Source organism: Phascolarctos cinereus, unplaced genomic scaffold (genome assembly GCF_003287225.1).
Source record: "Phascolarctos cinereus isolate Bilbo 61053 unplaced genomic scaffold, phaCin_HiC Scaffold_726;HRSCAF=1367, whole genome shotgun sequence".
In the NCBI taxonomy this organism is placed as follows: domain Eukaryota; kingdom Metazoa; phylum Chordata; class Mammalia; order Diprotodontia; family Phascolarctidae; genus Phascolarctos; species Phascolarctos cinereus.
Window position 1 is genome coordinate 233243580 of NW_027556098.1, and position 23318 is coordinate 233266897.

The window sequence follows — 23318 nt, forward strand, 5'->3', positions numbered from 1 at the left end:
GTTGTTCATTACCAAAAAAAAGTATTTGATTTGATAGACCAAAACATCACCTTAAAGTCTCTCTTCAGCATCATCAAAACCATTCAAAATTCCTTGAAAGATATATTAACAGAGATAACATTGTTCAACTACCCTCTTATCCTAAACATCAAGTGAAGCATAAAATAGGGACAAGGATGCTTCTCAACTGGGTTCTTCACTGTGATGGAGATGGGTCAACATAGAGTATTGGTGAGAGTGGCACTTGTTTTATGTGGGTCAGGATGGTCCTTTAACAGGGCAGAGAGGCTGTTTAGCTTCTTTATTGCCTTACCCATAGGCTTACCCTATGGGCAGTTGATTTTGGAGGTTTTAGAGGAATTCTCATTGCTCTCTGGGATCCCTGTTTGTCCTATTGCTGCTAATTGCCACGATCAGGATTTTATCTGAGTCAGTATCCTTTTAAATTTTAGGAACTGGATCCTTTCTAATTGTTCTAAATAAAATTGTTGTTGCTGTATTTTATGACCAGAAGAAGCTCATTGCATTTTTACCCTGAGCCTGAGTGTCTTGGACTGGCCTGAATTAGACTTGGACCAAAATAGAATTCAAGTTGAAGAATGGTTCCATATAGATGCTAAGACCCTCCAGATTTTTCTGCTTATTACTAGTGCTGCTGCTGCTGCTACAACAACAACAACAACAACTACTACTACTACTACTACTACTACTACTACTACTACTACTACTACTACTAGTGCTTTTAAGGTAGTTTCTCAGTCTGTAACAATTTCCTTTGTTGCCTGAGGCCTTCTCACTCTGGAACATCCCTCTACCAAGCTGCTCTTTTCTCCCATTGGTGAATTCCTTCTAGGGAGTCCATGTTGGGGACAGGCATAGGCCAACTGTGCTTCCTTCCTCTCTTGGCTGTTCTTCTGACTGAGAACTTTAACACCATGACATCATCTCTCACTTTCCTTCCCCTGTTCTTCAGCTCCCCTTTATATTTGTATGCCATTAGAATGTAAACTCCTTGAGGGTAAGGATTGTCTTTCTTTTTGCTTGTAGGAATACTTAGCAGAGTGCTTAGCACTTATTAAGTACACAATAAATACTTGTAATCTGCTTACCGGTTTTGATCATTGATTAGTCAACCAATGATCTCATAAAAATATTGCTAACTGTGAGAAGTTATTTAGACTGTTCAATATTTTTTTACTTTTAGAATCTGCTACAAGGGTAAATTCTAGAGGTAGGAGAGAGGGAGAGAAGATGATGGATAGAGTGCAATAGCAACTGAGAAAATTTGCAAAATAGAATGAAATTTCTTCAATTGTCTTGTAGCTCTTGTCATAATTTTCTGTCAAATAGATGACAATCTTACCCATCCCCCATTGATCTGGATTCCTGAAACTACATTTCAAATGTCTTATAATCTAAGTTATATCTTCTTCTTTTTAAAGTGGGACTCAATCTACTTATTTTTTTTTATATTCACTTTCCCCTCACTTCTTAATAAGATCTCAACTACTCAAGTCCTGTCAGTAAAAGTCTGTGCCCTTTGGGATTCTTTAATGCTCAGCTGAGATTTGAAAATTACACTTGATCGACACCACCCATGTTCATCTCTTAGAATTTGCTGATACCTATATATATACACACATATATATATATATACATTTATATATGTATATGTATGTGTATGTGTATGTATATATGTGTATATATATGTATGTATGTATATAAAAGAATTTACTGATACCTGCTAGAGAGTTTGCATTTCCCTGGAAAACCCTCAAGTTTCTTAGGTTCTCCCTCCAAACTTATCTTAGCAGTCCATGCTGTAGACACAGGGCATTGCTTATTTCAAGATTAGTTTGAAGATGGTTTGAGATGCCTCCTCCCTACTTAGCTTTGTACCCTCTGTATCATGAATGGTGAAACTTTCCAAGCCAAAGAGCAGGCTTCACAATCACTAGGGAATCTAATGATGATAAATTTCCTGGCTTCTTGAGTTAAATCCAAAGAAGCTAACAAAGGCTTCAAAAGAACAAATAAACATCAGTTCCTTGGAACTATTTTATTTTTCACAGAAAGGAAAGACAAGTTTGGCTTGAATATCCTCACTCATCTCAGTGTGGAAAAGTTGTTTGGAGTCCTAGATGAGATCCATGCAACTGGAGCCAGGGTACAAACTAGGTGGGGGCAGCTGGGGGGAATTGTAGATAGAGCATGGGGCTTGGAGTTAGGAATTCTCATCTTCCTGAGTTAAAGTCTGGCCTCAGACACTTACTAGCTGTGTGATCCTGGGCAAGTCACTTAACCCTGTTTTCCTCCATTTCCTCATCTGTAAAATGAGTTGGAGAAGGAAATGGCAAATCACTCTAGCATCTCTTCCAAGAAAACCCCAAATGGGATCACAGAGAGTCAGACACAACTGAAAAATTATTTGACAGGACCGGGGTCAGCACAAGGCAAAATTGTCAGGTGGTCAAAGTTCATCTTTAGTGACCTTTATGTCCTAATTGTTTGTCCACTGCCAATGACTTTTCTACCCCAGATTAGGAGGCCAGCAGTCTTGTGCTGTTGAAACCCCACTTTTAGAGTTAGAAAATCATTAGACTAGTTAATCTGAATGGTGTTTCCAGCTCTAAGTCCAATAAACCTATGATAGACTAAGGTTGTTTGTAATTTATGTCACCCATTCAAGGAGTATTTGAATTATAAAAGAATACCCCAAGAAGGAGTAGATGATCAGCTCAGAGGAATAAATTCTTCTAAAAACTGTATTTCATTGATGCTTTGGGTTGTTTTTTAACAGCACTATCACTTCCCAATAAACCCTTCCCTTGAGAAAGGGTTAAGTAAAACAACCAACACATCAATAGTATGTACAGTGTATGGAACATTTTACACCCACAACCCACTGCCTCTCAGTCAAGAGTAGGAAATACATTTCATTATAAGTCTTCTGAAATGAAGACTAATCCTTGCATGGATCTGAATTCTGGTGGTTTTAGTGTTGTTTTCCATGAAGTAATAGATCAATTAACATTTTACATTATTGTGGTTAGTATCGATGTTAGCTCTTTGTTCTACTTTCTTCATTAGTTTCTACAAGTCTTCCCAATTCCCTGACTTCCTCATATTTATAATTTCTTATGGCTCAGTAATAGATGATTACAAGCATAAACTACAATTTTTCCAGCTGTTTCATAGTTGATGCCCCCTCCTTTTTTCTGTTTTTCTTCCACAAAAAAGTCACCATGACTATGGGACTTTCCTGGAATCAATTTTTTTTTTATGGAATTTCAGGTATGGAGATGGATTGGGGATGATGTAGAGTAAAGGGCCTTTCTTGGCCATCCTCAAAACCTATTCCATAGACGATAGCCTGGCCAGAGGACCAATTAGCCCAAGGATAGGGGATTAGTAATGGGGTACCTGAGGGGGTGGCAGGATGTGGAGACAACCTGCTATTTCTCTATGGCCTTTGGCTTCCTTGCTCTCTTACATCCTCTCCAGAAAACAGGAGGAGGGCTGGCTGGTGGCTGGCTGGTTGTTTGTGTGCTTGGCTCCCTGCTTCTTCCCCTGCTGTGAACAGAAGCAGTGTCTCCTTGATAAGCTATCCCTAGCAATGAGGCTATGGTATCTGAATTCAGTATTTATTTCTCTTTCTGCCAATGCCTCCCATTTGGGGCAGAGTCTTGAATACAGCTTTTGCTCAGAGGAGTGGTCTCTCCCTCTAGGTAACCAAAACAGCTCTCTCTAAAGCTGAGAGATTGTCTCTGGGCCAGTAAACTTGATGAGAAGCCACAGGAAGCCAGAGTCAACCCCACAGGCAATCAGGAAGAGTTGTTTCAATTGTAGCTCTAAGACAGTCCCCAGGAGCCCAACTACATTCCTTGCTACAGGAATACAGACTTCAGACCCAAACCACAGAAACCCAATGCCTTCATTTAAAGCAGGAAATGCCAACCTCAGACACACCACTTAAGAAAAAATAACCAAAGACCCAGGCTCTTGACCAGAACTCATTTAGTTGCTTTAACCTTGTATTCCAAAGGTTGGGCTTACAAAGCTGTTCTAAAATTTCTTTGTCCTTATGGGTCAATTCCCAAGAGGACTTTGGCAGGAGGAGGGCATTGGCAACAATAAAATGCCCTATTTAGGTCAGAGAGTCATTGATCTGGATAAGGGGGGGGGAGAAGATTATCCAGTCAGATAAATTTCAAAAAGAAGAAGCCCATTTGTTAATTATCACTTGGAAAAATACTCAATCTCCCTAACAACCAGTGACATTGGAATTAAACAACTTTGAGTCACCACTTTATACTCCTCAAATTGTCAAAGATAATTAGAAGCAATGAAATAGAGTGTTAGTTGGCTCAAAGAATATTAGCTTCTTGAAGGCAATCTTTCATTTTGTTTTTTGTATCCCCCAACACACAGCACAGTGCCTGACAAACAGTAGGTACTTAATAAATGCTTTTTGTGGACAAATTGGTGCATATTCATTGCTGGTGGAATTGCAAACTGTAGAATCTTTTTAGAGAATGCTCTGGCAGCTGGGGAGCGGTGAAAGGGGAAAAAAATCCAAATCTTTGACCCAATAAGTCTATTGTTAGAGAAATGTTCTGAAAGTGTTGTTAAAAACAACAATAAACAAGAGCTCCCTATTCAAAGATTTTTATAACAGCATTTTATGAAACTAAAAAAAAAACTGGAAGCAACCTAAGTGTTCAAAAATGGGGGAATTATTAAATCATTCATTCATTTAATAAATATTTATTAAAGTGTCCTCTATATTCCAGGCATTGTGCTAAGTATTGGGGATACAAAAAGAGGTAAAAGACAGCCTCTGCCCTCAGGGAGTTTACAGCCTAATGCAAAAGACAACATGTAAACATACACACATGTGTATACATATACATATATGTACACACAAGTATGTATATATTAGTATACATTCACATATGTATGTATGTGTGTGTATATACACACATGCCCACACACATGCACTTGCATGTACACACAAAACAAGTTATATACAGGATAAGTAGGAAATAATTCTGGAATTAAGCAGGGTTAGGGATGGCTTTTTCTATAAGGCAGGACTTTAATTGTGACTTAAAAGAAGCCAGTGAATAGTTGGAACAGAGGAAGGAGAGCATTCCAGGCATGGAAGATAGAGAAAATACTGGGAGTTGAGAAGTAGAGTGTCTTGTGCATAGAACAGCTAGAAGACCATCATCATTAGATCAAAGAGTATGTTTTAGGGAACAAGGTATAAGAATACTGGAAAGGTATGAAATGCCTAGGTAATGAAGGACTTCGAATGCCAAACAGAACATTTTGTATTTGCTCCTGGAGACAATAGGGAGCCACTGGAGTTTACTGAGTAGGGAAATGACATGGTCAGTTCTTCACTTAGGAAAATCACTTTGGTGGCTGAATGGAGTGGGGAGAAACTTGGGGCAGGCAGATCCATCAGAAGGCTATTACAATAATCAAGGTGTGAAGTGATGAGACCCTGCTCTAGAATGGTGGTAGTTTTAGAGGAGGCAAGGGGGCATCAAGGTATTGCCAAGGTAAAATTAACAGACCTTGGCAACAGGTTGGATATGGGAGTGCGGGGAGGGAGGGAGTTATAGTGAAGAATTCTGGATGGCTTCTAGGTTGTAAGCCTGAAGAAATGGGAATACTGTGTTGCCCTCTACAGTAACAGGGAAGGTAGGAAGAAGGGTGAGGATTAAGGGGAAAAGATCAGTTCTTTTTTGAACATATTGAGTTTAAGATATCTACTGTATATTCAGTTTGAGATGTCTTAAAGATAGTTGGAGATGTGAGATTGGAAGTCAGCAGAGGGACTGGGGCAGGAAAAGTAGATTTGAGAATCATCAGTATAAAGATGGTAATTAAATCCATAAGAGCTGATGAGATCACCAAGTGAAGTAGTCTAGAGAGAGAAGAGGAGAGGGCTCAGGACAGAACGCTGAGGAAACACCTACAATTAGACAGTGTGATCTGGAGGAAAATCCAGCAAAGGAGGTGGAGAAGTGATCAACTAGGTAGGACGAAAACCAGGAGAAAGTGGTGTCCCAAAAACCTAGAGAGAAGAGTATCAAGGAGAGAGAGATCAACAGTGTCAGAGGATGCAGAGAGGTCAAAGAGAATGAGAATTGGGAAAAGACCACTGGATTTGGCAACTAGGAGATCATTAGTAACTGTGGAGAGAGCAGTAGGTTGGAAGCCAGATTGCAAGAGGCTAAGAAAAGAATGACAGTAGAGAAAGAGGAGGAGGGCACTTATTGTAGACAGTATTTTTGAGGAGTTTAGCCACAAAAGGCAGAAGAGATACAGGATGATAGTGGGGATAGAAGGACAAAGTGAGGGTTTTTTTCAGAATAGAGGAGACATGGGTATGTTTGTAGGTAGTAGGGAATGAGCTAGTAGAGAGGGAAAGATTGAAAAGAAGTGAGAGGGGATGACAGAGGGGGAAATTTATTGGAGGAGACAGGATGAAATGAGATCTCTTGAACAAGTAGAAGGGTCAGCTTTGGTAAAGAGTAAGGCCACTTCATCATGTGAAATAGGAGTGAAGGAAGAGAAAGTGTCAGATGGCACCTTAGTGATAGATGAGATAAAAGATAGATAGATAGATAGATAGATAGATAGATAGATGAGAAAAAAGAGAGAAGAAAGAGTTCATGGCAAATGGCTTCATTTTTTTTTTCTGTAAAATATGAGGCAAGGTTTCTTAGTTGAGAGAGTGGGGAGAGGGGGAGCCATAGAAGGTTTGGGGAGGGATGGAAAGGTTTGGAAGAGCGACTGTGGAGAGTAGAATGACTTGATTAGGGAGGTATAGTAGGATTGCCTAGCAACAGTGAGGGTCTAGTTGAGGCTGTGTAATATAAATTCATAGTGACCCTGTAAGAAAAGTTGTATGATTTTCTCCATCTACATTGGGCAGCATAAGCATGGGAGTTAAGGTGGTGAATGGTGGGAGTGACCGAAGGTGGAGGCTTGGCTGGGTGTCATCCACAATATAAGAGGGCTAGGAATTCGAGAGAGGAGGACAGTGTACAGTTGAATTAGTTCACCAATGAGTTAAGATGGGAAGAAGAGAGAGAGGCTAGTACAGGGGAAATGGAAGGGAATGGAGGAGGTAAGGGCTTGGAGGTCATGTTGAGAATGGAGGATAAGGTTATGTAAAGGAAAGCAGAAGAAGAGATGAAAAGTCAATAGATTATGGTGGATAAGGGGATTTCAGAATTTTTGAACATGGAGGTGGTACACCTATAGGTGATGGTAAGATCAAGAATATGACCATCTTTGCATGTAACTGAGATGGGGTTGAGGAGTAGCTCATGAAAGGACAATAGGTTTCAGAATTTGTTTACAGCCATTTTTTTTATGAGTATTTGGAGGGGTTTGGGGGAGAGCCTAAGCAAGTCATTGCTTTCACTCTGCCACCTTGGTTCTGCCCCCCAAAGGACAATAGGTTGAGGAATTGAGTGGTTATGGTATTTGAGGAAGGATCAATATGTATATTGAAGTCCTCTAGTATGAGGGCAGGAGTTGAGGAGGAGAGAAGATCAATTATTTTACATTAAAGTAATGGAATACTATAAATTCATTATGACTATAAAATGCAAGGAAACATGGATCTGGAAAGGTCTTTTTTGGACTGGACTATAATTTTTTTTAATGTAGAAAGCTCTCTGTATCAATACATGTGGACAACTGTACTTCCATTTACAGTCTTTAGAAATTTCTGGGGGTTAGGGCTTGCACACTGAAAGGTTAAGAAACGTGTTCAGCCAACTTCATACAAACAATATGTCTCAAGGGCAAGACTTGAACAGGCCAAAGCCTACTCCGCTATACCACACAATCCCTCACTGATCACATAAGACAACATGTGAATATGAATAAAAGGACAAAGATTCCTGATACAGGCTTTGAGGTATTAACTGAAACATTGTTGATACTTCATGCATATAAATTAATTAATTTCAAGATAAGTTACTAAATATATTTAGTGGATTGTACTGATGTTAAAAATAAAGTTTTTCAATTACACATTTAATTTAAAAAAGTTATCTAGGGGCAGCTAGGTGGTGCAGTGGATAGAGTATCGGCCCTGGAGTCAGGAGGACCTGAGTTCAAATCCTGTCTCAGACACATAATACTTCCTAGCTGTGTGACTCTGGGCAAGTCACTTAACCCCAATTGCCTCACTAAAAAAAAAAAAGTTATCTAGTCCAAAGATCTCATTCTACAAATAAGGAAATTGAGGACCAGAGAAGTTTGGTAGGTTTTATGGAGCTTCAGCAAACTAGTGAGAGTTAAGAAGGCCTTCAACATGACTAAACTTTATTACTGCAATAACTACCTTGGAAATCACTGCAGCATACAATTATGGGAACTCAGATGCTATAAAATACTAAATAACTGAAAGAAAATAAAAGCAGTATATTATACCACGGTTCCCTCTGTACTACATATATGGCTTTCTACCCCTTTGGGTAATACAATCTTTTAGCTAAAAAATAAAGGGGGTGCTTTTTTTCTCAGGCTGTCTGTGTTATGCAAGCGGGAGTTGCAGTAGGCAAAGAAAATTTATTCCTTTCTTCACTTCATACTTTATTGAGTTCTCAGTAGGTGAAGCCAAAAAGATGGCTCTAGAGAAGATGTTTTTAATGGCTCTTCTGTTGACATGTCATCTTGGGAAGAATGCTTTCTCAGTTGATAAACAGGTCAATGCTACATTGATCCAGGTATATGCTGGACCTCATATGACACACACTTTATGACCTCTATTTTAGCATCAGGGACCCACTTCGATCTATCTGCACAATTCCTAACAAAGACTAATTCTCATAGTAAAAAGGAGTGAAGGATAGTTGGCAGACAGAAAAGCTTCCAGAACACATTTGTGTTCCTCTCATAAATCCTCAGATTTTTCTGGATGGGTGACAGTTGAAGTAAGTCTAAAGATGTCACCCCATTAATAATCATTCAGCAGGATTGACTCCTCTGTTGAACAAAGAGTAACACACTGAGTGGTGAGAAACCAGACTAATCATCTCTAACTACCTACTTCAGGGCATCCTTAGCAATCTAATGTCATCCTTTCAGTCTATTTGCTTGAGAGTGACAAGGCATGATGCTGATAATTAATATAAGGTCCCTGTGCACAAGTTCATTAAACTTAACTGAGGTAAATGCAGTATATTTATAGTGAAGCTGTTCAGTTTATAGCAGTACATATCTTGTAATTAATTGGCACATTTACAATTAATTATGATTGTTGCAGCAGAAGTTTTAATGAAGACAAGAGTGCTTTGAGCCATTTGAGAAGACCACACAAAAACTCTCCTTCTGGAATGATCCCATAAAATCAGAGCCCTAACTAGGAAAGAGTGAGTCAGGCTTCTTCCTGGGCACTCAAATTTTGGGGCCAAAAAATATTTCAATAATAATTTTACAAGATAGTTTAGCACCAACAGGTATCTCTGTAGAGGGTAAAAACGCTCAGCTGGTGCTTGATTTTTTCTAACTCGTCCTCCCTTCTAGAAAGAAGAACTGAATTCTTCTAAGACCTTCCTGAGGTGTGGTTTAAGGTGAGACCTTTTCTTCAGTCACTGCCTTCTTCCTGCATGTCCTTTTTCTAGAGACTTAATCAGCCACATCCTATTATAACAATGACCTTGCTTTTAGCTTGGGAGCAATATAATAGCCTTCAGATCCATATGGCATCTTTCCTTTCTATTTAATCAAGTTTGTATGAAATGAAAAGTTAAAATCACAATAGCTCAGGGCCCCCAGAATGTTAGGAAAATCCTGAACATTTAGACAATTTGGCTGTCTGCCTTAATTTAATTTTTGTATATTTCCAGCTAACCCTTCAAAGTCATAATACGTGAAATATTTAGGGAAAGGAAATAAAGAGGGCATGTTATAAGGCCTATAAATGGATAGGCATGGGGAAGGGAAATTTGGAGGAAAGTAAACCTTTTGGAACCCTCCCCCTCACCTTAGACTTTGAAGAGGTAAGTACAACCAAGAGCTTCAGAATGAATTCTCTGCTCTGAGGTGCTCACCTAGGGCTCAGTGGTCCAGCTCAATCTCTGAGTTTTCAGTCACAGTTCAACTACCCTTCAGTTTCTTTTTGTGTCTGATGCTCCCATTGGTTCTTTCTAGCTAGGATCATTAAGTTCCCAACAGGACTGAAGACCCTATCTCACCAACTGCTACTGAAGCTGTTACTGCTAAGCTCATGTCCCTCTGACCTCTTACAAACTGTATGTCTCTTTAAAACCTTTCAAGCAGATCAAAGCATACTACTTGATCTATTTTTTTCTTTTATTGTTTTGTTTCTTCTTTCTTGTGATTCCTCCCATTGGTTCTAATACTTCTTTGCAACATGACTAATACGAAAATATATTTAATACGAACGTATATATATAGAGAGAGAGCCTATGTCAGATTGCATACCTTCTTGGGGAGGGAAGAGGGGAGGGAAGGGGAGAAAACGGAAAACTCAAAAGCTTATGGGAGTGAATGTTAAAAGCTAAAAATAATTAATTAAAATTTTTAAAAAAATTTGCAAGCATGACTCATGTCTGCCTTGTAACTTAGAGATCACGATAGTCCAAATCACTCTCTGAGGTTAAAGGGAATGTGTATCCATCTGAACATCCTGGGACACCAATCAGTTCTCAAACTCCTATTACAATACTATGACTTTAAAGTTCACAATGTTTTCTCTGACGTCATTTTCACCCCTTCAGCACCATAGACAAATTAGAAAGAATATTGCATTACAGATGGTGACCTTGTAGTGTCCCTAGGTCTTTGTCTCACTACAATGGGATGGTATCCATGGCCTGTCACACCACATTTAATGCTATATGTTCTGGTTTCCAAAATTACTAGTTACTGCTTTATATAAAATTAACGTGGAGTCTTGACCAAGGTTTTCTGATAATCTAATGCAAAAAAGGAGATGACTTACTAGATATAGCCTATCTTAGACTCCTTTATAGTCTTTTCAGTATCAGAATCAGTTCTAGGACAAGAGAAAATGTTTCTAGTTAACATTTTCATGTGAGCAGTTCCTGGATATATGTAACTAAGATAATGTACAGGCAGCTAGCTGATGTAGTAGACAGAGTGACTGCTGCGTGTGGAGTCAGGAAGACCTGAGTTTAAGTCATGCCTCAGAAACTTACTAGTCAGGGAATCTTGGCTTCCTCAGCTTCCTCATCTGTAAAATGGGCATAAAATAGCACTTTATTTCATAGCATGTCACAAGGATCAAATGAGAAAACATAAAGTGTTTTCAGACCTAAAGAACTAAATAGATGCTAACTATTATGTGACAACCACCTTCTAGAATAATGAAGTTGTTCTCATAAAAGGATGGAAAACTCATATTTATAGTTTGGGAAGAGCTTGAGGCTCTCACGCAATTTTTCTGCTGGCCATGTCCTTTATCTGCACTCCAAAATACAAGATAATCTGGGATCTTCCACAGTTAATGGTACGGTTTGATCAGTCTCAAGAGGTAGGTCAGTGAGGGATTATTCAGCAGAAAATTAAGCAGCTCAGCAGAGTCAAAGGAGGTTGTATTCCCAGGAATTTTTGCCTTTATTTTTGAGTTAGTACATTATGGATTGCATTGGGGATGAATGCTAATATTGGAAGTTCTAATTTGTATGTTTCTCTTTTTCAAAATATGGTACCTGATATATTAAATGAGCTAGGATTTCCAAAAGTCTTACGAATTCATCTTTTTTTGATAACGTTATCAGACATTATTGAAATATGGAATCATAACTAGAATCCAAGATCATTGCTTCTCTCTTTTTTACGAGACAGTTGGGGTTAAATGACTTGCCCAAAGTCTGTGTTATGTGTCTGAGGCTGGATTTGAACTCAGGTCCTCCTGACTCCAGAGAGGGTATGGTATCCACTGTACTACCTAGCTACCCTGATCATTGCTTCTCCATGAATTTTTGCAAAGTGGTGGTGTCAAGAGAGATACCAAAATGAAAGAGCTTAAGAAAGTCTTTACATGAATCAAACTATTTATTGCAGCACTTTCTGTAATAGCAAAGAATTGGAAATAAATAGAAGCCCATAGATTAGGGAATAGCCTTTGTGGTACATAAATATAATGGAATATTACTGCTTTATAAGAAATTATGAATGTGATGAATACAGAAAAGCTTGGAAAATCTACATGAACTGACACAAAGTGAAGCAAGCAGAGCCAAGAAAACAATAACTATAATGTAAACAGAAAGAAAATACACACGTAATCAAAAGCAAATGCTTCAAAAGTATAAAGGAGAAGCAAGGCATGACAGAAGGGGTATGAGAAAAAACTCACCCCAAATCTTGCAGAGGTGAGAATTCACAAATGTACATTGCACACATTTTCAGACTTCTTTGGTATATTGATCAGTAATGCTGATTCTTCCCCCTCTTTTTTTGTTTTTTTATAATATTATTAATCATATGGAATGGTTCTCTGAGAGGGGGAAGAAGACTGGAGGGAACCATGGTAATGTAAAAAAAAAAGACATCAATAAAAACTTATTTTTAAAAAGCACAAAATGAAGATGTTTAACTTGGAAAGAGCATGTCTAGAAATGATAATTAGGCATCAGTAGTAGCATCATTAAATGATGAGCTAGAGATAAGCTTGGCCAAGGTCAAATTTTCCAAAGAGTCACTAGATAAGAATATTGTTTAATTGGGAAATCTGTTGACTACTTTCTATAGCCAGGCTATTCTAGTGTTCTATAGCTTTGGACACAAATTTCTGATGATACTAGCCATTTCCTTCTTAAGTTGCTTTTATACTGCAAAAAGTGGTCCTTTTATTCTTTACATGCTAAAATGCAGTAACATTGACTTGTTTTGGACCTTTTTGGATTTCAAGTTTGGTTGAGGCCAGAGAGCTACAAGAGGGCTTCATTAACTCCAAATACAAAGAGACCCCAGAGCAAGCTGACTAAGAAATCCCATAAGGGGCAGCTAGCTGGCGCAGTGGATAGAGCACCGGCCCTGAAGTCAGGAAGACCTGAGTTCAAATCCGGCCTCAGACCAAACACTTGACACTTACTAGCTGTGTGACTAGCAAGTCACTTAACCCCAATTGCCTTAAAAAAAAAAAAGAAATCCCCTAAATCGCAACATTGAGAAAAATGGCGTAACTCTGCAATATAACCAACTATGTGTTCACCAGGCTATTGATTCTCTTTGTGACATTTACATCTATGAACAATGGAATGTTAAGAAGTGTGTTTTCAATAACTGTCAAAACTCAGGTAAATTCTGAATAGTAAGGAATTTGAATGTGGCAGATGTTTGAGTACCACAGAATATCAGGGTCATGTCCTATTCCTCTTTTGCAGTCTCTATCTTGTTTACCTGAAGATCAAAAGGGAGGGAAAAAAAACATAGAAGGACAACAACAGAGTAAGACTTCCAGAATGCTGGCAGACTGACATCAAACTCTTCATTACGTCCCATGGCAGTTACTTTAGGACAAAATCTCCTTATTCTTAGACAAATTAATAATGAATAGAATGCTGGGCCTGGAATCAGGAATACATGAACTGAAATCTCAGCCTCTGATTCTTTCTACCTGTATGACCCTGTGCAAATTATTTATTAATCTAAGGAAGAGTTGTCACATGCATGGCTGGGAGTAGTTCCGAGGTCTTGAGTTCAGCACACAGAAGAAAATCACAGATAATTCCAGCATTTTTGAACACTGTTTGGCCACTTTGACACCAATGGGGAATGAATGCCTTCCAATGAAATTCAAGGCCTTTCACAATTTGCTCTCCACTCTTCTCTTCAGCCTATCTCCCATTGTTCACCTTCATAAACTCCCCACTTCGGTCAAAATAACATTTTCATTGTTCCCCATGTACATTCCTCCCTCTGTACCTTTACTAATGTTATTCCCTCTTCCTAGAATACCTTCCCCCTCTTCTCTAAATTTTATCTTTCCTTTGGGATTCAGCAAGACCCAACCTCCTCCTTAATAGCCCCAGACCTCAGAGATGACACTTTCCTCTAAACTCCCAAAATACTTGCCATGTAGGACTAATTTAGTACTTATGATTTGCTACCTTGTATTGTTGTATTATACAGAGGAATATGGACTGAGCCTGTGATCTTTGACATAGTGAACTCTCAGATGAGGAAATTCCCTATGTTGATGCAGATAGTATCTTTTCTGTAAAAAATTGCCCAGAGCAATGATCTTCAAAGTGCTGTCAAGGGACCCCAGGATATCCGAAAGTCAAAACTCTCTTCATAGTAATGCTGAGACATTTTCATTTTAATATGGCAAATATCAATAAATATAACCCACATAAATTTTTTAAAAAGCTCTTTGGAGGGTCCTCAATAATTTTTAAGAGTACGGAGGATGTCCTGGGACCAAAAAATATTAAGAAGCATAGGAATGGAGCACAGAGAGATTTTGCAATTTGGCCAGGGTCTCACAGCCATTAAGTGCCAGATATGCATGCATGTGTGTATTACATGCACTGTGTCTATTGCATGAGCTTGTACATATATATATATATATACACATATATATATATATACACATATATATGTATATATATGTGTATATATATATATATATATGTATATGTGTAGGCTCATGAGTGTATATTTGTATGAACCTGGATTCATGTAGGTAGATACATGTGTATATGTACACACATTCATGTAATTATATCCTTATATATTACATATACACATTGCCAGGCACTGTGCCTGGAAATACAAAGATAAGCATGAATCAGTCCCTCTTCTCAAGTACCATTCTTTCTGGAAAGACAACATATAACCATGCAGTACATACAAAATAAAATAAATAAAAATGGTGAGAGACATTAACAGTTCAGGGGGATCAGGAAACAATTAATGTAGAAGGTGATATCTGAGCAGAATTTTGAAGGAAATTAGGGATTCTAAAAGGCAGAGAGAAATGTAAAGAGAGAATGGGATACAATGTATGTACATACAATACACATGTGTAGATGCATATGTGTATATTGGGTTTATATATGTGTGTATACATACATACATACATATACATACGTATATATGCATACATACATGTGTACATCTAAGAGAGACAATGTGCTACAGTGGATAGAGTGGTCTCAAGTTAGAAAGGCCTGGGTTCAAGTGTTGCCTCTGACACATTCTGCCTTTGTGACCCTGTCTAAGTTATTGTTCTGTGAAGTTTGGATTTAGTCAGAGGGCCACACTTGAGGATCTAGAGGGCCACATGTGGCCTCAAGGCCAAAGGTTCCCTACCCCTGAATTTTAAACCCTTAGATTCCAGGCCACCATCCCACCCTTTAAATGATTTTTCTCTACTGCATCCTTAATAGTGGATCAACTACACCCTACTTGAATACCAATTAGGCAGACATGAGCTTTGCAGAAAACTCTTGTTAGAAAGTTCTTCTGGTGACTGAAAGAGGTTTCCTCCCTAGACAGCCTGTTCCGTTGTGGGATAGCTCTCATTTTTAGACCGTTATTTCTAACATTAAACCTAAATTTGTATTTCTATACCTTTCCATCATTTGAACCATATTCTGTTCTCTAGTATAACACAGGCAAGTAGACTCTCTCTTCTATAGGTCTTGCCACATCAGTCAACCTGTTGGCTTGCAACTTACTGATTAATATTCTTGGTGCTACCCTGGCATTGGTTAGATTGAAAAAAAAAAAAGGTTCTGAACTTGGACTCACTTGCCCCTTACTAGTGGGATGACCAAAGACCCATCTCTTCACCTTAATATTCAGGGAATTTGAGTGGCATTGGGCACAGTATCCCCTTCTAGGGGAACATTAATATTACTGATTTTTTTTAAAGCAATCTAGATAGAAGTCAGAATCTCTCGAGGTCACATAAGATATACTCAGTTCTGAAATGAGATTTATGTTTAATATTAACCTGTCCTCTTAGCATTTTAAGGAAAAGTCTTATTTGCTAGTCACTATTTTAGTTTTTGAATATTTTAAGCTGGAATGATTTATAGTTTGAAGAAAAAAGAATTTATTTTCAAGTCTTCCATCTTGGGAGGGGAGGGTTGTTTAGGGCAGAGTAGGATAGGGGGCAACTAGGTTGGTGCAGTAGATAGAATGCTGTGCCTGGAGTCAAGAAAACTCATCTTCCTGAGTCAAATCTGACCTTATCTGTGTGACTCTGGGCAAGTCACTTAACCCTCAGTTTCCTCATCTGTAAAATGAGCTGGAGATGGAAATGGCAAACCACTCCAGTGTTTTTGCCTAGAAAACTCCAAATGGGGTCACAAAGAGTTGGACGCGACTGAACAACAACAAGAGGGTAAAGACAGAGCAGAAGGAGGGTTGTGACTAGTCAATTGACTTGGTTAGAATACTGAGTGCTAACAAGTCCAGGGTCTTAGTTTTATTTTGGTGCATGGTCATAAATGCCATTCTGATATCTCGCAAATTCACAAAGTCTTGAGAATGAGACACGAGATGGAGTGTGGTTGAATCAGTGCCATTCTGTCCCCACTGCTATAAAGAAAAAAACAACTACTTTAAGTGCCCAGTAATCATTGTAGCTTTACAGAGCGAATAAGAATGCTAACCTTAGAGTAAAAAATGCCTGAATACAAATTCATCTGTTATCTATTAGCTGTGAGACCTTGACCAAGTCACTTAATCTCTTTCAGCCTCAGTTTTCTCACCTGTAAAATGGGGACAATAAAGTACCTACCTAAAAGGATTGTTGTGAAAGTCAAATGAGATAATACCTGTAAAGTGCTTAGCATAGTGCCTGGCACATAATAGATGCTACATAAATGCTAACCATTATTATTATTTAATGTGATATGTATGTATAGCTTTTTGCAGGCTTTAAAGCACTGTTACCTATTATTATTGACAGTAATAACACTAATCTTTATACAAGAATGACAGTATATAATTGTACAGTCCTAAAATTCTTTACTACTGACTCAGATTTTGCAAAAAGAAAATAAGACATTTAATAAATTTATGCAGTTTTTTGAAGACATACTTGTCCCCATTCACTGTTCAGAGCTTTAAATATCACAAAGAGAATCAGCAGCCTGGTCAGCACATCGGCTGCTTATATTGTGTAGCTGTGCCATTTATCTCAATAATCCAATTTAGGGTATTTCTTGGTTGACATGCCCTGGGGTCATCTTGTATGCTGAGTTAATGATGCACTGTGGTGATCGTTTGGCCTTGACCAAATGTGATATTTCTAATAATATCTGCTCAATTCCTCATATGTTCATAAAGTGCCCAACTGTAAAGAAAAGCAGCATGATAGAGTGGATAGGGTGCCAACCTTGGTGGGAGCAAGACCTGGGTTCAAGTGCTGACTTTGGTACATACTAGTTGTATGACCATAGCTAAGTCACTGCCCCCAAGCAGCTCTCTACATTTATAAGGGAAATCCCTTGATCTCTCATTGCCTCCAAGCAATTCTCTAATCCAGAGGTGCCCAGGCTTATTTGGCCTACAGTGCTCCCCCAATCTGCTTTCTTTAACCCTTTAGAGATTTTTTAAATATTTGAGTCATTTAAAAACTTTTTAAAAAAATTATGCATTTTAAATTTAATAATTTATTGTAAATTTGTGTTTTCTTTCTGCATTGAAATTTCGATCATGCAATATTGCATCATATATCTGTATAGTATAGTATTATAAACAAATCATTACATGCACCTATTACTGCCTATACATGCTGAATTTACTGACAATGAGCTACACGCTTAGCTGCCAACACCTGCTTATTAAGACCTGTTGGTGGACTTGACCACTGATAGGTTATAACTTGCATTTTGTGAGTTTATTTGGAAAATAATGTAATCACTGGGACTTCAACTTTATTACACAACAGGTGAAATGTGTACCAACGGTTTTTCAAAATTTTCTTATCTTCTCTTCCTTCCTTATGCTTCCACAGCCTCCTTATTTTTATTCAATGTCCCACAACTCCACCTGAGGCTACTCTCACCCCCTCTATGGGTCCAGCACCCCCCTGGGGGCGGTATCACCAACTTTGGGAACCTATGCTCTAAGACTATAAGGGAAGCCAGAATTATACTGGCAATAAACAATGGATTTGGAGTCAGAGGACCTATGTTTGAATGTTGGTACTGGCTATTATCATTTCTGTGGCCTTGAACAAGTCACTGCAATTCTCTGGACCTCAGTTTCCTCATCCACAAAATGAGGAGGTTAGGCTAAATGGTCTATGAGGTCCCTTCCAATTCTAAAGCAATGGTCCTATGATTCTAAATTGCAGATACATTGCTGATCTGCAGTGGTAAAGGGAGTTAATACAAAGGAATTTCCCGTATACTGCTAAAATCAGAGATCAACCATGTGCAATATGGCACATAGCAGCTAGGGGGCTGGGGCTAAAAATTTGTTTTTTAAATGACCCAGTCTCTGACAGCCTGGAGGCTATAATCTAACAAAGATAGTATAGACATCTGCCTGGCCAGCTATGGTAGGACAAGACAAAGAAAAAGAAGACATTGAGGGCAAAATACCATAAGAAAATTTCATCAAATGGAACCCCTCCTTCAAACCCAAATGCCTACTAGCACAAACCCTTCAAATTCAAAAACTCCCTCCTCTTAAAACCTATCTTCTCACTGATAGATCTAAGATTGCACTGCTTAATAGGAGAATTGTTCAGGCTCAGTAGGACACGTAACCCAAGAATGAAATATTTATTACACTGTGCGAGGGACGTAATTTTTTAAAGTGTCATAAAAATCAACTAGCTGCCTTTTAAGCGTACTGCCATATTTTATAGTCAGTGCAGCCAAATCTTCTCAAGACAGCTGGCAACATTGGAGTACTTACAGAGCACTGAACTCTTGGGTGGTGAAGTCCTTGTTGCTGCTGTAACTAATATAGTGGCTTAAAAGAAATCTTTGCCAAGTGGTATGCCTACTGTGCAACTCGGAAGAGGAAAGAGGAGTGCTCTGGACAGAGTCTACCTCTCTACCCATCAAGAAGAAAGTGAGGCTGAATTAGGATCTGCTGCTGCTGTCTTTCCAGTGGATAATATACCGGAAGGCGATTACTACCCGTCAGTCTATCAACTGTTGATAGATTGCTTCTCTGGATCCCTATTAGGTGCCAGGTACACATAAAGACACAAAAACAAGAGTTAAAGAGTCCTCGAGGACTTTACATTTTATTGGGGGAGACAGCCTGGACGTATACACAAAATAGATACAAAACATCTAGGAGCAGGCAATAGCATGTGGGTGGGGGAGAGGGGAGAGACGAGAAAGGTTTAATGTAGAGGTGACTTGAGCTGAGTTTTGAAAGAAATGAGGGGATTCTAGGAAAAGGTGAGGTGGAGAGTGTAGGCATGGGAGGTGGCCAGTGCAAAAAAGGCACAAGGAGGTGGGAAATGGAATGCTTATGTTCTCAGAAGAGTAAAGAGGCCAGCTTGGCTGAACTATATTGTACATGAAGGGGAGAAATGCATTGGCTAAAAAGGATCAAATTGCTTTATGCATGCCTGAGCTTACAGGCCTGCCTGCCACTGTGGCTGAGAGCTTGTTGCTTGACCAGAATCCCTAGCCACCGCCCTGCATTGAGCCGGGCTTGTGGCTGCCCGCTCCTATTTGTAGCATCCTCTGCAATTCAGCCTCTTGAAGCCAGCGTGGGTCCCAAGCCCTTGCTTCAAGAGGGCCCACCTGTTGCTCCCTGCTCCACGGTGGGCTTCCCTGAGGGAAGAAAAGGTCTGGCTGTGGTCTGTAGCTGGAGCTGCCTGATTTGAAGTCGTGCTTCAGCTTGCCCTGAAAGCGTTTCCCTGCTCACCCTGCTGGGAGTACCTCTCCATTTCGGCTCTGCCATGGAGCAGAGCTTCGGGGACCCCGCTGGACTCCCGTCTTCAGACATCATTAGAAGAATGTCTATAATAGACACCGAGCTCCTTGGAGCCCAGGCCCCATCCACATGAGCCCCTCTGGCTTTTTGCTTCCCAGACAACCCTGCAAGAGGGTTGCAACCCTTCAAGAGAGTGCCTTTCTTTCTCTTTTCCCGCACAGTTTCTCTCTCTTAATACAGGATGATAAAAAGAAATTCTATCCAATGATACTTTTCTCTTTTTTCTTTAATGACCAAATCGCACCTGCGGGTGCTCCAGAAAGCCAGCTGTTTGGAAAGGCTTTTGAAGCCGGAATTAGGCTATAATGATATCCCAGCCCTTCCCCCCCAAACCAACCCTCCCCATTTTGCAAGGGCTTCAGCATCTTCTCAGAATGGTCAGAAATCTTGTTCTGGGATACCCCTCTCTCGCACCTTGCCCCTCCCTACCCCTCACCCCTCACTCAGAAATCTTCCCGAGCCCCATGCACAGGGCGCCAATGTTGGATTGAAGGCCTGGTTTTGAGGGCTCTCTTGCATTGAAACTATTTCTCTGAGGACTGGTCTACCTTTAAAAAAAATTAATGGCGTTCAGTGTTTAAGGTTGAAAAGCAACTAGAGTCGACCGCCTCGAAGCTCTACAAATCCGTGCAAGAGACCGCCACCTTGTGACCACACTGGGAACTGCGACCCTAACTTTGATTCATTTTTGTTTTTCCACGGAATTTGCTGCTTAACCACGAACGACAACAAAGAATTTATAACATTGACAGGGTGGATGAAGTTAGCAGGTTTCCCCCACATCCTTCACACTCCTATCCTTCTACTCCTGAAGGGCTAATGAACACTAACTTACAGGCAGTTTGTGAAGAGTTTGGAAAATGAGGACATTGGCAAATCCATTTTGGGGAGATCAGACCTGTGATTTCATAGGATCAGAGATCTATATCCGGAGGGGACCTTAAAGCCCACCTAGTCAAACTCCTGCTTTTCACAAATGAAGAAACTGAAGCCCAGAGAGAGATGGGGTGTGTTAAAAGGGATTTCAGAGGCTCCTGCTGATTACCAGTTGCTCACTCAGTGTGTAATCCTAGCTCTTGAGGAGCTCAACATCACAGGATCATAATATTTAGTTTTAAGGGATCTTAGAGGTCATTTGGTCCCACCCCTTAATTGAGAGGAATGAGGCCCAGAGAGCTTAAACGATTTGCCCAAGGATGCTCAGGTATTAAATAGCAGAACCTGCATTCTTTTGACTATATCCAGTACTTTTCACTACAGAGAGCTGAGTTCATTCAATCCTCTCCCCCACACCTCAAAAAATGGATACTTCCCATCCTTTCTTCCTTCTTTGCACTCTCCAAGGAGAAGGTGGCCTTCCTCCTTGCTAAGGCTAGGGTTCTCTAGGATCTTGTTCCTTCAGGCATCCCTCCTCTCTCATTTTTCTCCCTCTATTGACTTTTCCTTGATCTACAAACATGCTTCCCTATTTTTCTTTAAAAAGCCTTCCCTCAATCATGCCATCACCTCAAACTATAACCTCTGTCTACTAATTGACAAAAACTATGGTTAATATGGAATCGGGGTGTTCAGGGAGGACTAACACCTCTGGCATGAGGGCTTTCGGAGCACTTTTCAGGGCTGCTCATCCGTCTTTGGTGGCCACCTGTCACCTAACTCTCATTTGTGACTCCAAGAAGTTGTAGTATACACAGCAGCCACACCCAGGTTAAACCACTGGGCAGACAGGCTAAACCAGGTTGAGGGTAACCAACAGTCCTCAGACCCATTGGTGGAGAGTTAGGGGGATGTCTACCCCAAGCGTGTGAAGACTTCCCCTGGTGAAATGGGCAAATGAGAACAATTTGTTCCAGTGGCCAGAAGGTGGCTGACACAGGAGCTGTGGAGCGTTTCAAACTCACTTAGTCAGACATTGAAGATGCCAAGGTCATCCACTGCAACCCAGGCCATCACCAGTTGTCTTGACTTTTGTCTGTCTTTGGAAGAAAGAGTGAGGCTGACAACTTTATGCAACTCTGACTCACTTTAAATCTAATTCATGAACAAATCAAAGCATCACCTGTGATATCTGGTCCTCTTCGAGCCAAGGATAAATGACAATATGGGTATGATTTGCATAGCTTGATCTCTATAATAGGTATCATATTGCTTACTTATTCAATAGGTGGGGGAGGGGTTGGAGGGAGGGAGAGAATCTGCAACTTGAAAAAGGAAATGTGTAAAATTTTTTTAAAAACATAACCAAACTTTTAGAAAAAACATATTACATTTTTTACCTTTACTTTTTCACTACTCACTGACCTCCCAACTCCTTTTATCATAGATTTCATTCTCACAATTCTTTGAGACCCCGAGGTTGTACTCATTATTACCAAATCCAATGACCTTTTTTTCCCCCAGTCCTTTTTCTCCTCTACTTCTCTATGGCATTTGACATTGTTGACTAGACTCTCCTTTATGATGTCTTCTTCCTTTATTGCCATGACATTGTTCTATTCCTGGTTCTCCCTCTACCACTCAAAGATGTTCTTTTTCCTTTTGTTTCTCCTCCTCCTACCATCTCAAAGGCTCTATCTTCTACTCTCTTATTTGATGACAAGTGCCACTTTTATTCTGACAACTACTAAATCTATACCTTCAGCCTTCATTCCTTCCTTGAAATCCAATACTGTATTTTTACTTGCCTGTTGGACATCTCCAACTGGATGTCCTGTCAATACTTCCAACTCAACCTGCCAAAAATGAACTAATCATCTCACTGTACCTCCCCAGAGCCAGAACACAATAATTCAAATATTATATGACCAGGGCAGAGTGCAATAAGACTATACACTCCTTATTTCTGAATCTCCAATCTTTCACTAATCTTGAATCAGGGATAGCTAGATGACTCAGTGGATAGAGCTCTGGGCCTAGAGTCAGGAAGATCTAAGTTCAAATCTGGCTTCAGTTACTAGTTGTGTGACCCTGGGCAAGTCATTTAATCTCTGTCTTAATCTACTGGAGAAGGAAATGGCAAACCACTCCAGTATCCAGTATCTTTGAGAAGAAAACCCCACGGAAAGTATGGGGTCACAGAGAGTCTTACATGATTGAACAACAGCAACCTTCAACTAAAACACTTTAAAATACTTTAACTTTTTAATTCACGCTGAACTTGCAGTTCAATAAAAATCCAAGATTTATTTTTTGATGTGATCTCTTGTCTCCCTATGTGTTTCCCACCCTAACTTGCTTGCTTGATTTACTTTAACCCAAATGTAGATCTTCACATTAACTCTGTTGAATTTCATCCAATTAAATTGAATCCATCATTTTTCCTACAGAGACCTTTTTGGTTCCTGATTCTGTCATTTCCTGCG

At 39.6% G+C, this 23318-nt stretch overlaps 1 long non-coding RNA gene across 1 annotated transcript in view; it reads right to left on the bottom strand.

Moving 5' to 3' along the window:
* The window catches only part of LOC144454427 (uncharacterized), a 33018-nt gene extending 10651 nt beyond the window's left edge, over positions 1-22367 (bottom strand). The window contains exon 1 of the long non-coding RNA XR_013482772.1: positions 22258-22367. This is a non-coding gene — a long non-coding RNA (uncharacterized LOC144454427). The remainder of the gene's footprint in view (positions 1-22257) is intronic.
* Positions 22368-23318: the final 951 nt, after the last annotated feature.